This window comes from Vigna umbellata, chromosome 4, assembly GCF_029865625.1.
Source record: "Vigna umbellata cultivar VRB3 chromosome 4, Vumbellata_1.0, whole genome shotgun sequence".
Lineage (NCBI taxonomy): Eukaryota > Viridiplantae > Streptophyta > Magnoliopsida > Fabales > Fabaceae > Vigna > Vigna umbellata.
In genome coordinates this window covers 51,693,406-51,702,545 of record NC_142168.1, presented here as the reverse complement: position 1 = coordinate 51,702,545, position 9,140 = coordinate 51,693,406, and the positions used below count along the sequence as shown (strand labels likewise).

The window sequence follows — 9,140 nt, the reverse complement described above, 5'->3', positions numbered from 1 at the left end:
CCAGAGTACGTCTAACATTGTTCTCTTCAACCATCTCTTCAGTACTCTGGTTAGATCTTTATGGTCAGGGTTTTAGAAGTGTATCCGGAGAAGGAAATAGTTCTCTAGAAGTTCGGATCCTTCTTCTCCTTCTCCTTTTGTAATATTTCGAATAGTATATAATCTTTAGGACTTCCTAGACTTTGTATCTTTGCTAGAGTACGAAGCAAACACACACCTTTCCACCCCTTGGAGGAAGATCTTTGATGCTAAGGCTACCTACTCAACTTTCTAGGGTTCTATCTTTCACTCTTTCATTGTATTTCATCTAGTTTCACCATGAATATGGTGAACTAAACTCTTCTTATTGTTGGGGAATCAATGTAATCTTTTGAAGCTCTCATATATGGAATTTTGTGTTTAAACATCATATTTATGATACATGCTTTCTTTCATCATTACTTAGGGTTTTTCCTCTTTGCTCAAAGCATGCATTGTTTAACTCATTCGATGTCATGATTATTGGTTTTGTCGATATGGACACATACAGGGAAATCTAGATTCGGGGAAATTCTCCCAAAAGCATATTGCCTAGACATAGGGATATGAGGGTTGGTTGGCTTTAAGCTTCTGGGCTTCAGAATTAATTATTAGGGATGCTAGGAATTGTATGAACTCATAATTAAGGATAGGCTTTCTTCGCCGAAACATTGGGTTTAAGGTAATTTAGAGAGTGACATTAACATTCATGAAAAGAATGATGAATTCCGAAAATATATGAAAGTGGATAAGATGAAATTGATTACCCCAACAACATACTCATCCATTTAATTCATTCAGTGTTTGTGTTCTTCTTTCCCACTGATCATCACATGCATACATGTTTACTTTTTGTCTTTTGCATTTGAAACTTATAACAATTTGTTCACAAGTCTTAAATAATCAAGAAATCATATAACTAACTAGGTCATGAGTCCTTTGGGAGAATGATACTTGGTCTTACCGAGTTTATTACTTGATACGATTCGGTCACACTTGCCGAGGGTTAAATAAGTTTTTGGCGCTGTTTTTCGGTGTTCATAAATTTGTCATCAAGTTTTTGGCACCGTTGTCGGGGACTCGTGGTTTAACTAGTTTATTTGTGTGATTATTGATTATCTTTGACTTGTTTTTGAATTTTGAATTTTAAATTTCAAATTTTTAATTTCTATTTTTATTTTCTGTTTTTATTTTTTCGGTTTTTATTTTATCTTATTTTATTTTATTTTCTATTTTTATTTTTTTCGGTTATTATTTTATTTTATTTTATTTTTTTGTTTTTATTTTTCTATTTTTATTTTATCTTCTTACCTCTTATATTACTTCTTCTATATCTTTTTGTGTTGACAAATTTTTTTAGGGACTTGGTTTCTTGTGTATGCAGGAAGCAATTCGAACTAGAAGCAAGAAAACCTCGGAACCTCTTCTTGAAGGCTTAGACGAGAGTAGACGGAGGAGAAGAATCCATACATTTAGAGAACTTTTCCCTCCTCCGGAAGATCTCTTACAACCTTCACCACAAGGTTCTTACCATAGCACTAAGGAGATGGAGAATAATAATGTTAGACGGACTCTTGTAGATTACACTAATGTAGTTGGACCTCAACATTTCAATAGCATAGCAAGACTGAGGGTCAATGCAGCTAATATGGAGGTGAAACTGGCATTAATCCAACTGGTTAAGAGTAACCAATTTAATGGGTTGTCTCATGAAAGCCCATATGAGCACCTCACAACCTTTAATGAAATTTGCAATACAGTAAAGATAAATGGGGTGCCTGACGAAGCAATCAAACTTAGCCTGTTTCCATTCTCATTAGGAGGCAACGCTAAGCTTTGGTTGAACTCTTTTCCGGAGGGGAGCTTTATAGAGTGGGAAGCTGTGGTGACAAAGTTCTTGAATAAATATTTCCCACAATCCAAGGTAAACAAAGCGAAGTAGAAGTAGTCCTATTCTTCCTTGGAATTACTAGGTCATGCATGGGACAGATACAAAAGCCTATTAAGAAAGACTCCCACGCATGGATTTGACGAAGTAGAAGTAGTCCTATTCTTCCTTGGAGGTCTTGGTTCACAAACCAAGTTGATGCTAGACGCCTCAACTAGAGGCAATATCAAATGGAAGACTCGAGAGGAAGCCACGAAAATAATTAAGAACATGGCTACTAATGATAATGAGCTGAACAGTGAAAGAGGAGCTCCTATTCAACATAAAGGAGTTCTACAGTTGCAATCCAATGATGCCTTGTTAGCTCAGAACAAGATAATAACTCAACAACTGGAGAATCTCACAAAGGCACTTGCACAACTGCCAAAAAGACTTAAAGACTGTTGCACAGGTTCAACCACAGATGTGTGAATTATGTGGTGGTGACCATATCAATGGTCAATGCGCCTTTCCAGTGGAAGCTTTAGAGGATGTTAACTTCATGGCCAATCAATTTCCATACCGTCAAGGGAATTTCAATCAAGGGTGGAAACCACACCCAAGTATTGGTCAAGGACAAAGTGGGAAAGCTGAACAATCAGGGCAATTCAACAAGCAACAACAACAACCAACCTTATTGCAACAAATGGCTACACTTAATGAAAGATCAATAAGGATGGAAGAAACTCTTCAGCAATTTATACAGGCAACTACATCCACTCAAAAGAGCACTGAAGCTGCTATTAAGAACTTGGAGATGCAAATGGGTCAAATTACTAAGCAGTTGGAAGAAAAGCCTGAAAAAAAAATTGGGGTTAATACTGAGGTTAACCCCAGGGAAGAATGTAAGGTGTTAGTGAGTGTAAATGTTGAAACAGTTGAGTTAGAAAGAGAGAAAGAAAAAGAAGAGAGAAAAAAGAGAGAAAAAGAAAAAGAAGACAGAGAAAAGAGAGAAAAAGAAAAATAAGAGAGAAAAGAGAAAGAAGAGATAAGAGAGATAAAGAGTGAAGACATTCTTCCTTTTCCAACAGATTATGAGAAACAATTTGACTTTACAAAAATATTTAAGATGTTGGATAATGATGTACCTTTTAAGGAGATATTACAACACATTGCAGTTTATACAAAGCCTAAGGAAGAAGTCTCTACAAAGAAAAGACGTAGAGATGATGAGACGAAGGAATATAAAGCTGTTAAAAAGAAGCCATTCCCTCCAAAAGCAAAAGATCCAGGAGGTTTCTCCATTCCATGCGCTATAGGGAAGAAAAGGATAAAGAAGGCTTTACTTGATTTAGGATCAAGTGTTAACTTGATGCCTTATTCCTTACTTGAACAGATTGGTGATCTTGATGTGAAGCCTATAAAAATGAATTTATTAATGGCAGATGGATCCTCAAAGAATCCCTAAACTATAGCAGAGGATGTTATAGTTTGTGTAGGCAAACTATAGTTCTTGGTGGACTTTGTGGTGATGAAGATGGAGGATGAGAGGATACCCATTATTCTCGGAAGACCGTTTATGAAAACGGCCAAAGCCATCATTGATGTGGATGAAGGCATAGTGGTGTTCCAAGACCGAGAAGAAAGAGTTGTTGTAGATGTCTTCAAAGAAGAGAGGCAGATGCAGGAGGAAGAAGCTAGTCATAAAGCTACATATCAAGATGTACTCATGACTAGCCCTGAAGATGAAAAGCCAAATGTCAAAGGTAAACATTGTTTTTTGTTTCAGGTACAGGAAGAAGAAAAGATTGGGAAAGGAAGAAAGGTCCATGATGACTGGATCAAGAACGACTCCAACTTGGTAAACTTGTGAAATTCAAAAACAAGTTGTGGGTTGTGAAAGACTACAAAGAAAATGAGGTGATAGAGATAGAGTCTCCACATTCCAGAAGAGTCAGAAAAGTGGACAGGAAGCAGTTGATGAGTTGGTGTGATATGAACATCAACCATGAAGATGGAACATGAGCTTTATTAGGTCAAGCTAGTGATTTGAGGACAATTTTTCTTTTGATTTTATTTTGGTTTTGTAAATTTTTGTAAACTTGGACATTACTTCTGTAAATTTTTGGGTATAGCATCTACTGAAGGATGCTAGGTGGTTAAGTATCTACTGAAAGATACTAGGTTTGACACCTACTGATGGGTGTTGGTGGATGTTTGGGTCAGGCTCGTGACGTTAAACAAGCGCTACCTGGGAGGCAACCCAGTTGATTGATTGTATTTTTTTTTTTGTTCTGCTTTAGTTGCATGATAGGGAATTGGATGCATGAGTGATCTGAGAAGTTAATTGCAGGAAGCAATTGAGGGGCATGAGTAGAAGGCACCTAGGTTAAGCTAGGAAGAAGAAAAGAACAACACGAAAGTGTCACTGGGCAGCAAACTGCCGCTGAGCGGTGGTATCGCAGATTGGGCTTAGGTTGCCCCTTAGCAGAACCCGAGCCCATTAGGGTATTTTTATAACCTAAGTCACACCTTGGCCTCTATTTTCAGATTCTTCTCTGCACACACACTCCTAAACATTTTCCAAAGGTTCTCTACATTTTTCCTTTCATTCCTCTTGAGAAAATCTCTCTTCCACTCACTTTCTAACTAATTTTCCATCTAAGTTTGGGGTTGGGAGAGAGCATCATTGTTCTTCACAGTTTGAAGGCATTCTTTACTCATTTAGCATCTCCACCCAAGTAAGTCAAGCATTTTTCATTCTAGGGTTCTTAAGCATGAATTTGATTGTTGAAGTATGAATTTGATTGGTGAAGCATGAATTTTTAGGGGTTTTGATTCCAATGCATGATTTGATGAATTAATTGATGTTTGAACCGATTGAACTGATTGATTTTGATCTGGAAGCATGAAAAATGTATATGGGTGGAGTTAGGAAAGGTCAAAAGAGTTTTTTTCAAAAATCTGCAAAATCACCGCTCAGGGGTAAATTTCTGCTGAGCGGCACTCTGACAGACTTTGAAATTTGGCTGAATTTTGTACTGGATTGATGCACTGGTGACCCTCAGCGGTGGTTTAGCATGGATTTAAGGTGTTGTTTTTGGTTTACTAATGATTAACAATATGTCTTGTAGTTTTGTAATCGTGTTTGATGTAGGAATGGCATCCTCTTCAAGCAAAAGAGTGAAGACCATGGCATCCAAAAGGAAAGAAAAGGAACCAGAACAACCTCACTCTAGTAGGTTCCTATCTCACAAACATGAGAAGCATTTTAAGGTGGTCCAAGATAGGAGGCTCCTTATTGAGAGGAAAGTTGGAATGATACTTAACTTTGCTCCTCAGTTTGGAGAACAACTACTGGGAAGGAATTGGGGGAAGCTAGCCACATACCCTGCACTAGCCAATATAGCTGTGGTGAAAGAATTTTACACCAATGCAAGGAAGATTGGTGATTATCCGGCTGAGGATTACCTAGGCTATGTCAGAGGCCACGCTATTAGGTATGATCCTGACTCTATCAACAACTTCTTGGGTATTGTATGGGTTGGTGAGCAGTGCCAGTTTGCTCTATGTATGGAAGAAAACATTGATTTTGATGATGTGGAGAGTGTTCTATGTATACCTGGAGGACATTTTCAGAGGAACAAAACCGGTTCTGTGGTGAACATTAGGAGGACTGACTTGAATCCTCTTGCAAAGTATTGGATGGCATTTTCTCATGCCAACATTCAGCCATGTTCTCATGTTTCAGACATCACTCTTAGCAGGGCACTCCTCCTTTACTGTGCGATCAAGAATTTGAATGTTAATATTGGACAGGTAATGGCTAATGAGATAAGGGTGTGTACTAACACAATAAACAACAAAGCACCCTTAGGACATCCTTCTTTGATCACACACCTGTGCAAGATAGCTAGGGTGGATACTTCTGCTCCACCATTTGAGAGGCCAAGGAAAGAAATTGATGAAGCCTATTACAGACAATACTGTGGAGGTGAGGAGGCATCTCAGCCAGTTCCACCACGCCATACTCACAGAGAAAGTGGACAAACACAGAGTCAGGCATCTGCAGAGACACATGAAGTAGAGCATTTCCAAATGAGGGACATGTATATGTCTCTTATAGGTGCACAGTTGCAGTCTATCCACAGAGGGCAGGTGGCCACTGCAAAGATGATTGTTGGAATATGATACACCTCCAGCACACAGGTGGACTATGGATGAGTTCCATAATGTGGTAGCTTGGCTAGAGGAGCAGGTCCAAGGCGGCAGAGTTGGAGCAGCTGAAGCTTCAGCTATGGAGAAGGATGAAGATAGTACTGATGATGCTGAGGATGACGCATTTGTGGATGCTGAAGATGAGGAAAAGAAGGAGGATACAAATGACAGCACAAACTGATGAGGAGCTGAGATAACATTCACTGATGGATGCTATCAGCACTAGAGCAGGATTTGTTTTATCTTCTATTTTGTTCTGAACTTATTTGCTTCTGTTTTAGAATAGGTTTTGATGTACTCAATTGGAAACTTTGTCTGTTATGATGGTTTGCTTATGATATTTGTTTGATAAGTAATGCCTGATGATGATTTAATATTGATTGATGTTGAGATTGTGCACATTATATGCTTATACAGATGGTTCAAAAGCTTTGTGAACAAATGCATGATGTTGTGATTGTGATTATGATACTAAACAGGATGTGTATATGTGGAATGTGAATGAACTTATATGTGAGGCTTTGAGCTCCAGAGTTGTTGTGATTGAATGCTATTACTTTGAAAGTATGAATAACTTTGCCTAAGTTTTCTATGATTGAATCAATTGCTTGTTTGCATCATATGATCAAGGCCATTTGTTGGTAACCCTTTTATTAGCCAAATGCATGATTTTAGCCCCACAAAAGAGAGCACTATGTGTTATATCCTTTGAACCCTTAGCCTTGAACATGATTTGAAAACCCCTTGTGAAAAGCTTTACCTTGACTTAAGTAGAAAATATTTTGTGGTATTGATAAATGTTCAAGTTTGGGGTTGTTGGGAAGTTATGAAAGGGAAATTGAAAGCATTGAGCTAAGAGCTAAGAACTAAGGATGTGAAAAGAAAAAGAAAAAGAGAAAGAAAAGAGAAGAAAAAGCAAAGATCAATGCAAAGGAAAGTTGGGAATAAGTAAGAATGATTGTGTTTATATGATTCTCTTAACTCAAGGGTTTTATGATCTAGAAAAACCAATTTTCTTGTTAGCCCAGCCACATTATAAGCCATTGAAAAGTCCTTGTGATGATGCATGGTTGTGAATGTATTTGATTGTGGTTAAATGAAAGATAAAGTCAATTCATGTGACATTGTGATAGTAGAGTGAATGAGTGATTACCTCTTATACACTTATGTTTGAGTGAAACACTTTATCTAGTAAGGAAAGATTCCATGAGAACATGAACATCCATACTTAGTTGATTGATCATTCATGAAAAGAAGCATTTGTTGGATACTAGGTGATTGTGTGAACACTAAAGCATGTGCATGCCTTGATTGAAGTTTTTGTCATGAGCTTAATTGAGTACTTACTTATCTTGAAAAGAGGATTTTTGAATGGAGTGAATCATTGTATTGATTGGTAGAAGATTGAGTTACATCTTGTTTGCTTGAGGACAAGCAAAGTTCTAAGTTTGGGGTTGTGATAACAGTTGAAAAACTGTTATTTTCATGCTTAAAATTGATACTAAAAGCAACCTTTAACACTTAGAAACTAGCTTGGAATCATGCTTTTGTTTATATTTTTGGAAATAAGAGAGTTGGACAGGTTTATGCTTGATTTCAGTGTTTTATGCAGGTTTTAAGGTGAATTTGATGAAATAAGTGAAGAAGGATAGAGATGGAATCAGAAAAGAACTTAAAAAGTGCAAAAGAAGAGAAGCCGCAAGTACCGCTCAGCGCCAGTTTACCGCTGAGCAGCAGTAATAAACACTCGTTGGCTCCGCTGAGGGGTGAAAGTGCAGCTAAGGGAAAGAATTCAATACACGCACTTACCGCTGAGCGGTAGTTTACCACTGAGCGCCATTATTTTGGGCTTAGGCCCACTTTTCTGTAATATTTCAAATAGTATATAAGTTTTAGGACTTCCTAGGGTTTGTATCTTTGGCAGAGTACAAAGCAAACACACACCTTTCCACCCCTTGGAGGAAGATCTTGGATGCTAAGGCTACCTACTCAACTTTCTAGGGTTCAATCTTTCACTCTTTCATTGTATTTCATCTAGTTTCACCATGAATATGGTGAACTAAACTCTTCTTATTGTTGGGGAATCAATGTAATCTTTTGAAGCTCTCATATATGGAATTTTGTGTTTAAACATCATATTTATGATACATGCTTTCTTTCATCATTACTTAGGGTTTTTCCTCTTTGCTCAAAGCATGCATTGTTTAACTCATTCGATGTCATGATTATTGGTTTTGTCGATATGGACACATACGGGGAAATCTAGATTCGGGGAAATTCTCCCAAAAGCATATTGCCTAGACATAGGGATATGAGGGTTGGTTGGCTTTAAGCTTCTGGGCTTCAGAATTAATTATTAGGGATGTTAGGAATTGTATGAACTCATAATTAAGGATAGGCTTTCTTCGCCGAAACATCGGGTTTAAGGTAATTTAGAGAGTGACATTAACATTCATGAAAAGAATGATGAATTCCGAAAATATATGAAAGTGGATAAGATGAAATTGATTACCCCAACAACATACTCATCCATATAATTCATTCAGTGTTTGTGTTCTTCTTTCCCACTGATCATCACATGCATACATGTTTACTTTTTGTCTTTTGCATTTGAAACTTATAACAATTTGTTCACAAGTCTTAAATAATCAAGAAATCATATAACTAACTAGGCCGTGAGTCCTTTGGGAGAACGATACTTGGTCTTACCGAGTTTATTACTTGATACGATTCGGTCACACTTGCCGAGGGTTATATAAGTTTTTGGCGCCATTTTTCGGTGTTCATAAATTTGTCATCAATAACCTCCAAGACTGAGCTCTTGCATTCATTTTAAACACCCTGGAATCTCAACAAGAGATTCTACGCTGAAGCTTACATTCCTCACTTTGATTCAAATAATTTTACTTCGAACATGACTCATAATCATACTAAATCATATACCATATTTCATACATCAGATAAGCTTTACAATGTATTACAATTCGTTCAAGTTCAGTGAATACAAGATAGAAAAAGGTGAACAATAACCTGGACC

At 37.4% G+C, this 9,140-nt stretch overlaps 1 pseudogene; it reads left to right on the top strand.

Moving 5' to 3' along the window:
• Positions 1-2,369: 2,369 nt before the first annotated feature.
• LOC148200551 (uncharacterized) lies at positions 2,370-6,284 on the top strand (annotated as a pseudogene).
• The last annotated feature ends 2,856 nt before the right edge of the window (positions 6,285-9,140 follow it).